Genomic DNA, 18,758 nt, shown 5'->3' on the forward strand with positions numbered 1-18,758 from the left:
ATTCCCAATCCCACTGTCACCCCTCATAAGCTACATTTTTATACAACTGTCTTCGAGATTCATGGGTTCTGGGTTGTAGTTTAACAGTTTCAGATATCCACCACCAGCTACCCCAATTCTTTAGAACCTAAAAAAGGTTGTCTAAAGTGTGCGTAAGAGTGCCCACCAGAGTGATCTCTCGGCTCGTTTTGGAATCTCTCTGCCACTGAAGCTTATTTAATTTCCTTTCACATCCCCCTTTTGGTCAAGAAGATGTTCTCCATCCCACGATGCCGGGTCTACATTCCTCCCCGGGAGTCATATTCCACGTTGCCAGGGAGATTCACTTCCCTGGGTGTCTGATCCCACGTAGGGGGGAGGGCAGTGATTTCACCTTTCAAGTTGGCTTAGCCAGAGAGAGAGGGCCACATCTGAGCAACAAAGAGGCATTCAGGAGGAGACTCTTAGGCACAAATACAGGGAGGCCTAGCCTCTCCTTTGCAGCAACCGTCTTCCCAAGGGTAAAACTTATGGTAGAGGGCTCAACCCATCAAACCACCAGTCCCCTATGTCTGTGGTCATGTTAGCAACCATGGAGGTGGGGTAGGCGAATACCCCTGCATTCTCCACAGGCTCCTCAAGGGGGCACTACATCTTTTTTTTTTTTTTCCTTGTTTGTCATTTTTCTTTTTTTTTTTTTTTTTTTTTAACTTTCCCTTCTTTATTCAAATCAACTGCATGAAAAAAAAAGTTAAAAAGAAAACAAACATACAATAAAAGAACATTTCAAAGAGACCATAGCAAGGGAGTAAGAAAAAGACAACTAACCTAAGATAACTGCTTAACTTCCAACATGTTCCTACTTTACCCCAAGAAAGTTACATAATATAGCAACATTTCAGTGAACTTGTTCCTACTACATCCATCAGAAATTAACAGACCATAGTCATTTCTGGGCATCCCCAGAACATTAAATAGCTTATCTGTTCTTCTTGGATTATTGTTCCCCCTTCCTTAATTGCTCTCTACTGCTAGTTCCCCTACATTCTACATTATAAACCATTTGTTTTACATTTTTCAAAGTTCACATTAGTGGTAGCATATAATATTTCTCTTTTTGTGCCTGGCTTATTTCGCTCAGCATTATGTCTTCAAGGTTCATCCATGTTGTCATATGTTTCACCAGATCGTTCCTTCTTACTGCCGCGTAGTATTCCATCGTGTGTATATACCACATTTTATTTATCCACTCATCTGTTGAAGGACATTTGGGTTGTTTCCATCTCTTGGCAATTGTGAATAATGCTGCTATGAACATTGGCGTGCAGATATCTGTTCGTGTCACTGCTTTCCGATCTTCCGGGTATATACCGAGAAGTGCAATCGCTGGATCGAATGGTAGCTCTATATCTAGTTTTCTAAGGAACTGCCAGACTGACTTCCAGAGTGGCTGAACCATTATACAGTCCCACCAACAATGAATAAGAGTTCCAATTTCTCCACATCCCCTCCAGCATTTGTAGTTTCCTGTTTGTTTAATGGCAGCCATTCTAACCGGTGTTAGATGGTATCTCATTGTGGTCTTAATTTGCATCTCTCTAATAGCTAGTGAAGCTGAACATTTTTTCATGTGTTTCTTGGCCATTTGTATTTCCTCTTCAGAGAACTGTCTTTTCATATCTTTTGCCCATTTTATAATTGGGCTGTCTGTACTATTGTCATTGAGTTGTAGGATTTCTTTGTATATGCAAGATATCAGTCTTTTGTCAGATACATGGTTTCCAAAAATTTTTTCCCATTGAGTTGGCTGCCTCTTTACCTTTTTGAGAAATTCCTTTGAGGTGCAGAAACTTCTAAGCTTGAGGAGTTCCCATTTATCTATTTTCTCTTTTGTTGCTTGTGCTTTGGGTGTAAAGTCTAGGAAGTGGCCTCCTAATACAAGGTCTTGAAGATGTTTTCCTACATTATCTTCTAGGAGTTTTATGGTACTTTCTTTTATATTGAGATCTTTGGTCCATTTTGAGTTAATTTTTGTGTAGGGGGTGAGGTAGGGGTCCTCTTTCATTCTTTTGGATATGGATATCCAACTCTCCCAGCCCCATTTGTTGAAAAGACCATTATGGCTCAGTTCGGTGACTTTGGGGGCCTTATCAAAGATCAGTCGGCCATAGATCTGAGGGTCTATCTCTGAATTCTCAATTCGATTCCATTGATCTATATGTCTATCTTTGTGCCAGTACCATGCTGTCTTGGCAACTGTGGCTTTATAATAAGCTTCAAAGTCAGGGAGTGTAAGTCCTCCCACTTCGTTTTTCTTTTTTAGAGTGTCTTTAGCAATTCGAGGCATCTTCCCTTTCCAAATAAATTTGATAACTAGCTTTTCCAAGTCTGCAAAGCAGGTTGTTGGAATTTTGATTGGGATTGCATTGAATCTGTAGATGAGTTTGGGTAGAATTGACATCTTAATGACATTTAGCCTTCCTATCCATGAACATGGAATATTTTTCCATCTTTTAAGGTCCCCTTCTATTTCTTTTAGTAGAGTTATGTAGTTTTCTTTGTATAGGTCTTTTACATCTTTGGTTAAGTTTATTCCTAGGTACTTGATTTTTTTAGTTGCTATTGAAAATGGTATCTTTTTCTTGAGTGTCTCTTCAGTTTGTTCATTTCTAGCATATAGAAACATGACTGACTTATGTGCATTAATCTTGTATCCCGCTACTTTGCTAAATTTGTTTATTAGCTCTAGTAGGTGTATCGTTGATTTCTCAGGGTTTTCTAGATATAAGATCATATCATCTGCAAACAATGACAGTTTTACTTCTTCTTTTCCAATTTGGATGCCTTTTATTTCTTTGTCTTGCCGGATTGCCCTGGCTAGCACTTCCAGCACAATGTTGAATAACAGTGGTGACAGTGGGCATCCTTGTCTTGTTCCTGATCTTAGAGGGAAGGCTTTCAGTCTCTCACCATTGAGTACTATGCTGGCTGTGGGTTTTTCATATATGCTCTTTATCATGTTGAGGAAGTTTCCTTCAATTCCTACCTTTTGAAGTGTTTTTATCAAAAAGGGATGTTGGATTTTGTCAAATGCTTTTTCAGCATCTATTGAGATGATCAATTGATTTTTCCCTTTCAAGTTTTTAATGTGTTGTAATACATTGATTGTTTTTCTTATGTTGAACCATCCTTGCATGCCTGGAATGAACCCCACTTGGTCATGGTGTATGATTTTTTTAATGTGTCTTTGGATTCGATTTGCAAGTATTTTGTGGAGGATTTTTGCATCTATATTCATTAGGGAGATTGGCCGGTAGTTTTCCTTTTTTGTAGCATCTTTGCCTGGTTTTGGTATTAGATTGATGTTAGCTTCATAAAATGAGTTAGGTAGTGTTCCATTTTTTTCAATGTTTTGAAAGAGTTTGAGTAAGATTGGTGTCAGTTCTTTCTGGAAAGTTTGGTAGAATTCCCCTGTGAAGCCATCTGGCCCTGGGCATTTATTTGTGGGAAGATTTTTGATGACTGATTGGATCTCTTTGCTTGTGATGGGTTGGTTGAGGTCTTCTATTTCTTCTCTGGTCAGTCTAGGTTGTTCATATGTTTCCAGGAAATTGTCCATTTCTTCTACATTATCCAGTTTGTTGCCATACAGTTGTTCATAATATCCTCTTATAATTTTTTTAATTTCTTCAGGATCTGCAGTTATGTCACCTTTTTCATTCATTATTTTGTTTATATGGGTCTTCTCTCTTTTTGATTTTGTCAGTCTAGCTAGGGGCTTGTCAATCTTGTTGATCTTCTCAAAGAACCAACTTTTGGTGATATTTATCCTCTCTATTGTTTTTTTGTTCTCTATGTCATTTATTTCTGCTTTAATCCTTGTTATTTCTTTTCTTGTACTTGGTTTAGGATTGGTTTGCTGTTCATTTTCTAGCTTCTTCAGTTGATCCATTAGTTCTTTGATTTTGGCTCTTTCTTCCTTTTTAATATATGCGTTTAGTGCTATAAATTTCCCCCTTAGCACTGCTTTTGCTGCATCCCATAGGTTTTGGTATGTTGTGTTCTCATTTTCATTCGTCTCTATATATTTAGCAATTTCTCTTGCTATTTCTTCTTTAACCCACTGATTGTTTAGGAGTGTGTTGTTTAACCTCCAGGTATTTGTGAATTTTCTAAGTCTCTGATGGTTATTGACTTCTAATTGTATTCCATTGTGGTCAGAGAATGTGCTTTGAATAATTTCAATCTTTTTAAATTTATTGAGGCTTGTTTTATGTCCCAGCATATGATCTATTCTGGAGAAAGTTCCGTGAGCACTAGAAAAGTATGTGTATCCTGGTGATTTGGGATGTAATGTCCTTATATGTCTGTTAAATCTAATTCATTTATCAGATTGTTTAGGTTTTCAATTTCCTTATTGGTCTTCTGTCTGGTTGATCTATCTATAGGAGAGAGTGATGTGTTGAAGTCTCCCACAATTATTGTGGAAACATCAATTGCTTCCTTTAGTTTTGCCAATGTTTCTCTCATGTATTTTGTGGCACCTTGATTGGGTGCATAGACATTTACGATTGTTATTTCTTCTTGCTGAATTGCCCCTTTTATTAGTATGTAGTGGCCTTCTTTGTCTCTCAAAACATCCCTGCATTTGAAGTCTATTTTATCTGAGATTAATATTGCTACACCTGCTTTCTTTTGGCTGTAGCTTGCATGAAATATTTTTTTCCATCCTTTCACTTTCAGTTTCTTTGTGTCCCTGTGTCTAAGATGAGTCTCTTGTATGCAACATATTGATGGTTCATTTTTTTTGATCCATTCTGCGAATCTATATCTTTTAATTGGGGAGTTTAATCCATTTACATTCAACGTTAAAACCGTGAAGGCATTTCTTGAATCGGCCATCTTATCCTTTGGATTATGTTTGCCATATTTTTCCCTCTCTCTATTAATATCCTTTATTGTACCCATACCGAATCTCTTTAGTACTGAACCTTTCTCCAAGTCTCTCTGTCCTGTCTTTGTTTCTCTGTCTGTAGGGCTCCCTTTAGTATCTCCAGTAGGGCAGGTCTCTTGTTAGCAAATTCTCTCAGCATTTCTTTGTCTGTGAAAAATTTAAGCTCTCCCTCAAATTTGAAGGAGAGCTTTGCTGGATAAAGTATTCTTGGCTGGAAATTCCTCTCTCTCAGAATTTTAAATATATCGTGCCACTGCCTTCTCGCCTCCATGGTGGCTGCTGAGTAGTCACTACTTAGTCTTATGCTGTTTCCTTTGTATGTGGTGAATTGCTTTTCTCTTGCTGCTTTCAGAACTTGCTCCTTCTCTTCTATGTTTGACAGTGTGATCAGTATATGTCTCGGAGTGGGTTTTTTTGGATTTATTCTATTTGGAGTTTGCTGAGCATTTATGATTTGTGTATTTATGTTGTTTAGAAGATTTGGGAAGTTTTCCCCAACAATTTCTTTGAATACTCTTCCTAGACCTTTACCCTTTTCTTCCCCTTCTGGGACACCAATGAGTCTTATATTCGGACGTTTCATATTATCTATCATATCCCTGAGGTCCATTTCGAGTTTTTCAATTTTTTTCCCCATTCTTTCTTTTATGCTTTCATTTTCCATTCTGTCATCTTCCAGGTCACTGATTCGTTGTTCAACTTCCTCTAGTCTTGTACTATGAGTGTCCAGAATCTTTTTAATTTGGTCAACAGTTTCTTTAATTTCCATAAGATCATCCATTTTTTTATTTAGTCTTGCAATGTCTTCTTTATGCTCTTCTAGGGTCTTCTTGATTTCCTTCATATCCCGTACTATGGTCTCATTGTTCATCTTTAGTTCTTTGAGTAGCTGCTCTAGGTGTGTCTCTTCTGGTCTTTTGATTTGGGTGCTTGGGCTTGGGTTATCCATATCGTCTGGTTTTTTCATATGCTTTATAATTTTCTGTTGTTTTTGGCCTCGTGGCATTTGCTGAACTTGATAGGGTTCTTTTAGGGTTTGTAGACCAGTTGAAGTCCTTATCTCTAATTTATCAGATCTACAGCTTCGTGGAGTACACTTTCTCTAACTAACCAGCAGGTGGCGTCCACGAGCCACCTGTTCTCCACAAAACAGCTCTCCCCTGCTTAGCCTTTTTGGTGAGTGGGGGAGTGAGTCTTGTGGGGCCCAATTGGTGTACCAAGCTTGCGTGTGTAGTTGGTGTTGCCTGCCCTGTATGTGGGGCGTGTTTCTGGGCAGTCGGGGAGGGGGGGTGGCCCTAACAATCAAATCTCCCTGATGATCCTAGAGTTTTAAAGCTACTGCAATAGTCTAATCCTTCAGTTCAGTCCTGCCACAGTTTGTCTCTGCCACTGACCCACAAGTCTTTGGTATTGGCGTATGGCTCCTGAGACTTGCAAGTGGGCCCCTCTTCCAGGCTGTGCACCCCGGGTCCTCTGTTGAGGGATGACTGTGCTATGTCACAGGTGAGTGCCGTCCCCCCAGGGCAGTTCTGGGCTGCTGGGCTGTGTTGGGAGGCTCCCAGTCTGCTCAAATGATGGCTGAATGGGGCTCTGTTAATTCACACTGCTCCCCCTTCCCAGCTCTGGGACATTCAGCTGAGGTTGCAGGGAAGGCTAATGTCCACGCCCAGTTTTGTGGTGTGTGCCTGTTATTTGAAGCACTTCCGTCACACTGGGTTGTCTGGGGCAGCTCTGGGCTATGGGGCTGGCGATGGGCAGGAGTGTTTCCTGTCCACCAGGATGGTGGCTGTGAGCGGACACCCCCCTTTTCTTGGGAAGTTGTGTTGTTTAGTGAATTTTCTCAGCCACTGGATTATTGCCTTTTGTCTCAGAGCTCTCTTAGTTCTGCTCTTGACTTGACATGCCCAAATTTCAATTCTTTGAAGCTTTCTGTATTGAGCTTCTTAGAGTAATTGTTTTAGAAAAAGCAAAAAGGATTTAAAAAAAAAAAAAAAAAAAAAAAAACGGCCCTCCTCAGAGATCTAATGGGTTATTGAAATGCTAATAGACAAAGGAACCAGGGCCATTAAGGAAAGGTGCACAGGGCAGAGAGATCAGCCTTGCTTCGGGATTTGCATATGCGCCTCAAGGCCTGATCTCCGCCCTTCCCCTTTCTGTGTTCACCAGAACTCCAAAAATCCTCTGCTTTTATTTTGGAGTTTTTCATGTTGTTTTTTTTTATGCCTGTCTCCTCTCTGCTGGGCTGGCTGCTCTCAGAGTCTCTGGTGTCTGGTCTTAGTCTATCTATGGTTGGAGTTTGAATCAGTAGAATGAGTTTCCGATAAGAGCAGCCACTGCAATTCTCCCTTCTCCTTCCTGGAGCTGACAGCCCCTCCTCCCCCGGGACTGAGCCTGGCAGGGAGGGGCGCGGGTCCCCTGGCCGCAAAAACTTACAGATCTCGCTGATCTCAGCAGTTCCACGTTTTCATGAGTGTTGTATGAAGTATGCCCAAAGACAGATTGCTCTGTGGTGTCCAGTCCACGCAGTTCTTGGCTTTTTACCTACTTTCCTGGAGGAGTAACTAAAACATACAGCTCACCAGTCTGCCATCTTGCCCCGCCTCCAGCTGAAGACCTGCTTTTCTTTTGCAGTGCTTAAGCTGCTGTTAATCCATTTGGCATATTTTTTCATTAGACATAGTCTATTTCTCATTTCTTTAAAATTCCATTGGGTCCTTTTGTATCCTTTATCTGTTCATTGCTTCATGTTTCCCCCTATCTTTTGAACATATGGGACACATTTATAATCTCTGTTTTAACAACTTGACTGATAATTCAATCTGCTTTGCCATTTTCTGACCCAGATAAAATGTTCTTCCTCCAGGAAATCTTCCTTACTGTCTTTATAAAGAATTGATTGTTTCTTTCTTGGTGTCACCATAGAAGTATTTGTAGATCTCTTTATTCTAGTTCTAAAAATGACCAGCATTTTAATAAGCATTTGTTAAATACTGGTCAATGTCCTCATCGTTTTACTCGTATTAATTCTTCTAGTTTTCACCAAAGTAATGTAGGGAAAATGATATTAGTAATTTTACTTTATAGATGATGAAACTAAGGCACAGAGAGGTTAAATAATCTGTCCAGCATTGCATAGAACAGCTGGATTGGGAACTGAGGCATTCTGATTGCTCACCTCACAATATTCTGCTACATTGTACCTTAACTAGTGTTGTAAATATCTGTATTTTTCAAATGGACCATGAAATTCCCCATTCCTAGCAACTAGTAGACATGTAATAAGATTTTATGGTATGTATGTTTTAACTGCATATATTATTCAATATTTTCTACTTGACAAGCAATTCAAAGAATTTGGAAGTCCAAGGTGGTTTAGCATCCAACTTAAATTATTCTGAAATAATAATATGAATAATATGAATAATCAGAATATGGAAGATTTTTTGGAAGAAAAAGTGAGAAATATTTTTAAAAATAGTAAATCAATACACATGAATTTATCTGTTTGGAGATATCACTGAAATATATGACTCTCAAATGTACATGGTATCACCAATAAAGTAGCAAAATATTGGAGAATCTGAAAAAAGTGCATACTCAAATTTGTGTAATAAACCTCTTTGCTATGAGAAGATACTATATAATGCATCTTATAAATGTATCTTGTAGATTAAAATAAAACATTTTGACATTTTTGAATCATTATTAAATTTTTTGTTTCATATACATATACTTAATTGCATCATCTAAAATGTTGTGAACGATCATGTCTTAGATTTCTCCCTTTATTTCTATTTGCAAGCAAATCACAAAAATAGCGAGGACAAGAGCCTGTGTTCCTTTTCACCACACTTTATTGTGTCCTGTACTCCTAAGTGTCATAAACAGTTGCATTTATTAAAAGCTATAAATAGTGCTTTTAAGTCTTGCTTATATAATGCTTTACAAAGTATAAAACAGACTACTTATGTGAGGTTCAAAAAAGCCTTGTGATATGAGTCAAACAATTACTACATCTATTTTGCAAAATAGATGCATCCCATGTCCATGTTGTTTGGATGCATGTATGCATATTTTTGAGTCTGTCTAAAAATATATGGGTTATGTCCTCTTAGACAAGCTTCTTTTTTGACAAAAAAAGAAAGGTAATATGCTTTGGAGGAGAGGGTGTAGGGTCTGGATTCCCAATGAGCTAGATTCAATTTCAGGCTTGGACCCAGATAACTTTATGATGCAGGACAAGTTAGTACATTTTTTGAGACTCTGTTCCTTCATAGATGAAAGGGGAATAATAAGACTACCTTGTTTGCTTGTTGTGAGGATCTAAGATATTTTATGTGACAAGTACATAAATGCTCAATAAATGCTATCTCATAATTAAAACATCTTGTGGTCAGCTGCAACTCAAGGGTATAAAAACATGAATTTAGGTAGGTGAAAGGTTAAACAAGTAGAAATGAAAAAGTGCAAATAGCACTTACTTCATCAAGATTCAGGAGAAGACATGTTAGCAGCATGAAATTAATTCCATAAAATAAAACATCATCAATAGTAGAAGTATCAAAATAATTTGTCATTATTATGTCATCTTCAAATAGGTGATAAAATTTTTCCTATAATTTTAATAAATGACATTATTAATTCATCATATCAGATTGAAGGGGAACAAATGGTATTCATTTCAGGAAGAATTAAGTAAGAAAAAGACATAAGAAATTAAACATTGAACTGGTAGTTATTTCCCATAGTGTTTTGTCAGTGTTATTACTGAAATTTGTTCCTAATATCTCTCTTCTAATGATTGGTGATGAAAGGATTGGGAATTATCATAGTAAATGACAAAAATTTAGACAGTGAAATTGTCAGTGACAATATAATTATTCATAAATTCCACATAGATAAGTAAACTAATGCTTAACTTATCTAGACATAGTTATCTGGTAGGGTAAAGTTTTCATAATACAGAAAGAGGAAACAAATTATAAGCAAAATCTTTCTGAGCAACCCAGATAGATGTGAAAAGGTTCATCATTAAAAAATGTCCCTTGCATTGTCACTAGGGGTCTATTAACAAACCCATTGATTTTTCCCAAAATTACAGTTTCCACGTTTCCCTGCCTACACTGCAAGTAAACAGGGAAGAATCCACAGAAGCAGAAATACTGATGGCAGCAAAAATTGTAGATGACTATTCACCACTGTAGGAATGAAAAGAAACTATTAAAAGTAAACTTGAGTTACTTAAAATTCACATTAAGAAAGCAAATTGAAATATATAATAAAAATTATAAATTTAATCAGATGAGCCTAGCTCTTGATTTTAGATGGTCCTTCCCAGTTTTAGTTTTTCATGTGTTGTAGACAAGCAGAATAAGCAAATGTGCCATTTTCCTAACATGTTAGAACTGCTTCTTGGCCAGCTCAAGTATTAACTATTTACTGTTCTTTTCAATGAGCTTCCAGGCAGCTGTGTAGAAATTATTCTTAATTGAATAATTTTACCCACTTTGACTTTATTTCAGAAGTACTTTGTCATTATTTGATTGGTAAGGGAAAACGACTATATGATGTCTTGGGGCTTCAAGGACTATCATACAAAATTAACTACTAACATAACGACACTCTCATTAAACAAAGATTAATTTTTATGAGTCTTAAGGGGTACCTTCAATAATCTGGATTGTTCACTTATGTGGAACATCTTTTCTGTGTGTTGGTTTAAATGAAGTCCTATTATTATCTGCAGTACTGTGAGCTTGTAAAGTACTACAGAAAATAGCACCCATAAGCCTTGGGTTTTCTTTTATTTAAACTGCTGGGTTTTCTGACATTATCCTCAAACATTCAAAATTTGAAAGGTTTCTTTACAACAGATAGTGTAAAATAAAGGAAAATCAAATGTTTGTACTCGCCAAAGGTTGGCGTGGCCCAGGCGCTGCGGCAGCACACACAGCTAATGTACCATCTCACCTTTTGGGCGCGGGGCGGCCATCCGGGCCCCAGAACCTCCAGCTCCTGCCTGACTTCTTCCTTTAGATTTGCAGAGTCCTTTTGTCAGGTGTGTGTGCTGCCCTGCACGGAAGGGTTCCGGTCTATCCTGCGGGTCATCCACAGCATCTGGATTGAAAGCAGCAGCAGACAGGTGTGAATTCCAAGTAGATATCATGATTCTAGTTTTTCTCCATAGGTTCCAATTTGTCCACACAGATTTCAGTCTGTCCCTGTTCTACCCCAGTTCACATCCATCTTTCCTTTCTGACAAACACTAGATACAGAAACAACTGCTTTACATGGGCTGCTTACTAGTTCCCAGCATTGTGTAAGATCAAATCTTGGTAATAAATCCCTTATTCTCTATCATTAGTAGTGCTCTCTGCCAACTCTGACACAGCACTAAAGCCACATAACCATTAGAGTATAAGCTTGATGATGGCAGAGAACTTGCTTGTATTGTTTTCTGTTGTTTCCTCAATAATTAGAACAATGTCTGGCATATAGGAGCTGCTCAATAAATACTTGTGGAATGACTGATGAACTCAATAGGCAGGATCAGGGAAAGGAAAGAGAAGAAGTATGGGGGTGCCAGAAAGGACAGAAGAATGAACCTTTTGAAAACCATTGTCCTTGCTACATAACTGTTACCGCTTCTCATTGTCTAAGTCTACACTATCCAATACTAGCCACAAATGATTATTGGGTATTTGAAATGTGGCTGGTCTGAATTAAGATGTTCAGTAAGTGGAAAATACACACCAGGTTCAAAAACTTAGTACAAAAAAATAAAATAAAATATCAAATTAATAGTTTGTATATTGATTATGTGTTGAGATATTATTTTGATATATTAAGTTAAATAAAATATACTGTTAAAATTAATTTCTCCAGTTTCTTTTTACTTTTTTAATGTGGCTACTTGAAAACTTAAAATCAAATATTTGACTAGTACTTTATTTCTATTAGACAGTACTTGTCTAAGCAGTTCTTCTGTAGGGGTTTCTAAAACCATTGCTTCATTTTATTGGCAGGTAAAACTTGATGTCTTACAAACAGGACCTCATATAATCGTCACAACAGTTCTTTGGTAGTTACTGTTTACTGATGAGGACTCAAAACCATGATGGCCTGGGCACTATGGGAATACATATATTCTATCAGGACAGCCTTTGAAGCAGGAGCTACTTCGTTTAAAACCTTTTAAAGCTGGTTTTTCCAGTGAAAGTAGCATTCCTTTCTATTTAACACACAAAAATATATACCTACCAGCATTAAGAACACTCTCTGCCCCCTAGATTCTCTAAATAAGATCAGTTCCAAACTTGTTGGTAGCTATTATTTTAGTTTCCTGGCTATTAAAACAAATACCATAAAAAGGGTTGGCTTAACAATAGGAATTTATTGGCCATGGTTTCAGAGTCTAGGAGGCTTGCTTCCTTCCAGGGTACCTTCCGGCTGGCTGGCCATCTCTGGGGTTCCTTGCCTTTTCCATCACACGGCAATGCACTTGGCAGCATCTTCTCCTTTCTCTTCTGTGTTCCAATGACTTCTAGCTTCTGGCTTCTCCCTGTAGCTTTTCCTCCATGTCTGATTTTCTTTGCTTATAAGGACTTCAGCCATACTGGATGAAGGCCCACCTCCTTTCAGTCTGGCACCCCTTAACTAATAACATCTTCAAAGGTCCTATTCACAAATGGGTTAACACCCACAGGACCAGGGGTTAGAACCTAAACATGCCATTTGTGGAGGACATGATTTAATCCCTAACAGCTACAATGATCCATTTCAGTGTTTCTGTAGAAATTGTCTTAAAATGTCAAATTTTCACTATCCCTCAAACCAGAAAAGATTTATAGGAAAATTCAACTTTATTTGAGTCCTAAAGGACATACATGTATATTCATTTTATAAACTACATTTTATGATTTCAAAATATACAACCATCATTCTGAGTACTCTGTGGATAACTTTAGAATTATGCTTGAATATAACTTAATCTTATGGGCAAGAGGTCAATGAAAGTTTTAAAAATTTTACTTTGCATGTCTGCCAAAAGCTGCATCTAATGGTGATTAATAATTTCACTAGTACCAATACCTCCTTCTTCTGTATACTTAGAGAGCTGTTGTTTGATTTTTTAAAAGATTAATGTTTTAAATATATTTTCAAGATAAATTCATAGATGTGCATTTTGAAGCTTGTTCTCCAGATATGAATATGTCATTTTCTCAGAAGCAGGTATTGCCACAAAGAATTTTTAAACTGAATCGTCCTATGATATATACAAATTCATGAACTTAAATAATGGATTCTTCTTGAAATAATATTTTTATGCAAATGTTGCTTGCAAAACTACAGTTTAAAGTTACATAAAACAAAATTAATCTTTTTCAGATGGTTGAATCATTTGACATGAGTTAGACTCTATATTAGAAAAAGTAGGATTTCTTAAGTAAAACCAAGTTTGGAGAATATTTTAATCCAGTAATGGATAAGTTATTTTATGTACTTTATGAACGTTCTTAATTATACAGTCTTTGCACATAAGATTCTATTTGTCCTGTTACTTTAGAGAATATTTATTACTAGTTAGTTTATATTCTAGTATCTGGGTAAATGAAATAAAATACTTTAGAAATAGGGACTTCTATCAATTGAATAAACTAATTCCTTTTCCCAGCTTGTCTGGAATTAGTCTGAATTTGAAAATGTTTTACAAAATCAGATAATCTTATAATTTAAAAATATATTACCTTTATTTTTTGCAGTTGGTTTGGTTTTACAGAATCTGAAACAGGTTTAAAATTTACAAGACATTTAATGTCTCAGAAGAGAGCAGAAGTGATCATGAGCAACTGTTTCACGACTTAGCCAATCCCCTTCATTTCCATTCCATATATGCTCATTGATGGTCTATTCCTATGACTCACCTTTAATTACCTTTGGGAGCTGATGGATTCCAAATCTATATGTCCAGATCTCTGTTCCCTGTACTAAAATTCATAAATACATGAATCACTTGAACCGGAAATTTAGTAAATTTACATATTTCAATATAGAAACCCTAAATACTCATGTTGTAAAAATTATGCAGTCTGTTAAGAAAAATGACTCACTTTCTGTTTGGGACTTGAAATAAAGTGTTCTGTAGATTTAAAAAAAGATATCTCTCTATGTATATAAATATATAGGTACAGATCTAGAGGTAGATATAGATATAGATGTAGACACAGATACAGATAACGATAAAGATATAGATTTAGATACAGATATATTTCTACTTGGCTGTCCAACAGGTACCACAAATCAACATGACAAAACTGAACTCCAGTTTTAATCTCTTCACCCCGTATCTCCAAACCTGTTCTTCCTCCTGTGTTCACTATGAATGGACGTAGCTGCTCTCCACTTGGTCAACAGTGTAAAGAAAAATCAGGTTGAACAGACTTCTCTAAGCAAACTCTTTTGAAATGGCTGTCACATCTTTTTCATTTGTACAAAATGTGATTTGCCTGTGTAGTTGGATAGTAAATTAACTTTTAAACTCACATCCAAATATCCAGTGCTGGAGAGTTGAGTTGCCCCATGTGACTATTGGATGACCACCTGCCCTTGGATAAGCCAAAGAGAGGACTCGACATATACACTTACCAAAAGTAAATGGTGATTGCAATATGTGCTTGTCTGGGCATCCAAACTACAAAATCAAAATAACTTGAATTAGGGCACTAAGTGTCTGACATGGACAAGAAGCCAGTTGAAAGTTGTTGAGAAACTTGTTGAGTACCCAGCCAGGCATCATTTGCTTCTCAGCCATGCTTTGGTACCTTCTGTCCATCTTCTGCTGGAATCCAGCCTTGCAGATGGCAGAACTCTCTTGGGCTACACCAGCACAGCAGCCAGAACTGTTGCTACATCATCTTTAGCCATGGCGACTTCCCTTCTTGCTGACCCTTTATGCTTAATTGTGTGGTGTTGTTAAATTACATTGAATTGCTTGACTCATATTTCTTAATTATGTTAAGGAAAAGTGAAAGCAATGCTAATTTAGCTCACCTTGAAAAAGTGTGTCCTTTCCCCCTTCTTGATTCTTAGAGAGAAGAATCCTGTAATGGAGGTGCGAGCATGCATACAGATTGCAAGGGTGCAAGGTCTATCACCCAAAATATTGCTCAGCCAGCAACTGAATCTTTTTGGACGTCATCCACTTTCTTATACCCTATATACAGCAGGTCTTGTGTTCACTTTAATTGTGCTTTTCCAATTTCTCCAGAATTTTTTCACTGCTCTCTATCTTTTCGGTTGCTCCCTTGGGAAAGGTCACTATCTTCCTGGACCCAGATGTCTGCAGCTCCCTAACTGGCCTCTGCCTCCAGTCTTGCTCCATCGAATCCATTCTCCACACTACAGCCAGCATGATAATAATCCAAGAAAGTTCTTTTTGTCCTTATGAACTCTTTAATGGTATCCCACTGTCTTCAGAAAAAAAAGACTTTTTAATATTGCTCAGGAGCCCCTGAATGATGTGACCACATGCTCCTCAGCAGTCATGCCCCACCACAGCCACAACTCCTGTTGAATTCTGCTCCAGGAATGTGTAATTATGTGTGGACCCCCCCCGTCCACCTTCCATCCTGTATTCACAACCCCCAAGAAGGTGTCTAGCTAATTCCCTCAAGCAGGTGCTGGGTTAATCCCCACTTACCCTTTGGAACTCACTTTAAATGTTACTGCTTCAAAAAAGCAATCCCCGAGTCCTCCTCCCATGTGATCACCCCAACGCTCACCCACAGGCTGGAGAAGATATTCTCCACATGTGCCCCAGAGCCCCTGAACATGCCCACGTAACATGCACTTTATGATAACCATCTGTTTACTTGTTTATATAGATGGTAAGTTCCTTGAAAAAGAACGATTGTGATTTATCCCTCAGAAAATGTCTCAATGACCAATATAGGTGCCTGGAGTATGATTAATTTATTTTATAATGCATCAAAATATAATCTCATTTCACTCATTCAAAAACTTTAGAAAATAATCTGTTTTAAAAGATTTTTTTTTTTTGGCTTTACTTGTGGTGTTCTCCCAGGATTAAAGTAGTTTCTCTTCCCTCCTGCTGATCCTTCATATTTGAGCCATCTGAATGTTTTACATTTCTCAAGGTCCCCTTCAAATGTCATCTTTTCTTGAAACTTACAGGAACCCTTCAATCAGTCTTTTTTGTACTGGCACTACAATTTACACTTCTAGCTAGCATTTAATTTTTATTATATACTTAGCTTCTGATCATAATATGTATGGATGTGGTCTGATGGAACACACACACTCATAGTTATTATTTATTCATCACTCTTGCTGTCAGTGCTTAGCTCAGGATCTTTCCTATAATATTTGCTTGTAAATTACATGCTGGATTAAATTGCATTGGAATGCTCTTTAGTACGCATACTGATATGCGTGCAATCAAAATATTGTCTAATAGAAGTTATTCTTGGTATTAATTCAGGTTTATAATTATTCAATTAATTCAACGAAATATGGAGCAAAAAAAAGCACTGACAGAAATACACAGCTCAATTAGATATCTGTTTTCAGGATTTTTCAGTCAAAGAAAGATTAGATATGAACAAATAGTAATTGTAGGTAGGCATTGAAATGTTAGCGCTTATGCCAAGGAAGCATCTAGAAAGCCTAATAGAAACAATAATAAAAAGAAAGTTGTTTTCTAGTGGATATTCAGATGGAGTTTCATTTAGAAGGTGCATTTGAACTTATGCTGGAATTGTGAGGAGAGGGGAAAATAGAACCCTGTGGTGAGGGAAGGGTGTGAGTGGTGACCTGGAAAAGAGAAAGTGCTAAGCCTATTTATGGAAGAGTGAGGAGGTGGAAGGGGTAAGGGTACACAAGGGGGGAAGATGGACTACAAACAAAGGAAGACACTGAATGCCAGGTTGAGGATGCCGTACTTCAGTATTCATTTCCAACCACCTTCCCTGTCTACTTCTTAATACACTGATAAAACAGAAATCAACAGACAGAGACTCCTTGGAATTCCTGCCTTGACTGTTATGAATTTACAACCACCCACATTTATTCAGCAATGCTCATTCAGCAAACATTTAGGGCAGCATTAAGTTTGGTTCTCAGCACTGAAGACACAAGAAGTAAACAAATAAGGAAAGTTGTCCTCCCACGGAACTTATATTTGATGGGGAAAGACAAAGAAATGAACTACTTAATAAATAAACTATTTCAAATGCTATTAACTACTTCAAGTAAAATAATACAGGATAATCTATAGAGAAGGATAGAAACAGGCAAATTAGATAAGAAAATCAGGGAAGGCTCATTTGAGGAGTTAACATATGAATTGAGCTGTGACTGCCAAGAACATGGCAGCCACAAAAACATATGAGAAACCCACTGTGGACATGGAGAACGGTGAGTCAATGTGGTTCTTACCATAAAAAGTAGGACCACTGTGTACCAGAAAGAAAGGTTGGTTAAAACCAAAGACAGACTTTAGCCACCTGCAGTCTAAGATCTGTTGTGTGTGTATGTGGAAGATATAGCCTAAATATTTAAAACACAGTGAATATTTTAAGCACATATCTATGCAGTGAAATGCACAGATCATGTGTACAATTCAAGAATATTTGAAAAATGTAATTGCCTCCGCAGTCAAGATACAGAATATTCGCGTCATTTCAGGAAGTTCCCTGTACTCCTTTCTTGTTATTGTCCATCCCACATAGGCGACAGCTTTGTAATTTCTATCATTTCAGGTTTCTTTTGTCATAAAAAAGGGATCATGAGGTATTTACTTTCTTGCATCTGGTTTCTCTTGCTTTAACATATCTCTTGAGATTCATTCATGATATTGCATATATCAGTGGTCCATTCTTTTTCCTTGCTGAGTAATAGTCCATTGTAAAATAAAGTCATTTTTTTTCCCATCCATTTACTTGTCATTGGACATTTGGATTGTTTCCAACTTTGGCTATTATGAGTTAAGCTGATACAAACTATCTTGCACAAGTCTTTTTGTGGATATGTGCTTTGAATTATTTTGGTATAGGAATTGAATTGAGGGAGTAGATATATTTACTTTATAAAGCACATTCTAACAGTTTTCCAAAGTGGCTATGTCATTTTTATATTCCCACTAGCCAATGCGTGAGAGTTTGAGTTGCTCTACATACTCACCAATATTTGGTGTTTCAGTCACTTTTTAGCAGCTTTGTTGAGGCCTAATAGACATTTCACCCTCCCCCACCCTAGGGAAACACTGATCTGTTTTCTGACTCTATAAATTAGTTTGTGTTTTCTAAAATTTTACAAAGTGGGATCATAGAGTATGTACTCTTTGTTTATCTGGCTTCTCTCATTCAGAAAAAAAAATTGAGATTGCACATATCAATAGTTCACTCATTTTTATTGCTGAGTATTTTTGCACTATATAGATTAACCACAACTTGTTTATCGATTCATTTGTTGATGGGCATTGGGCTGTTTCCATTTTTCAGCAGTTACAAATAAATCTGCTATGAATATTCAGGTACAACTCCTTGTATGGATATTTCGTTTACATTTCACTTCAGTAAATACCTATTGGTGAAATGGCTAACTCTTATGGTAAGAACATGTTTAAATTCTGAAGAAACTGGGCAATTTCTTAAAATGTTTTCCAAAGTAGTTGCATTATTTGGCATTCTTACAAAACATGTGTGAGGGCTCCATACCAACATTTGGTATGGTCAGCTGTTTTACTTTTTAAACATTCTAATAGGTATGTTTTGTCATTTCATTGTGGTTTCAAGCTCAATTTTCT

The sequence above is a fragment of the Choloepus didactylus genome, chromosome 16 (assembly GCF_015220235.1).
Source record: "Choloepus didactylus isolate mChoDid1 chromosome 16, mChoDid1.pri, whole genome shotgun sequence".
In the NCBI taxonomy this organism is placed as follows: domain Eukaryota; kingdom Metazoa; phylum Chordata; class Mammalia; order Pilosa; family Megalonychidae; genus Choloepus; species Choloepus didactylus.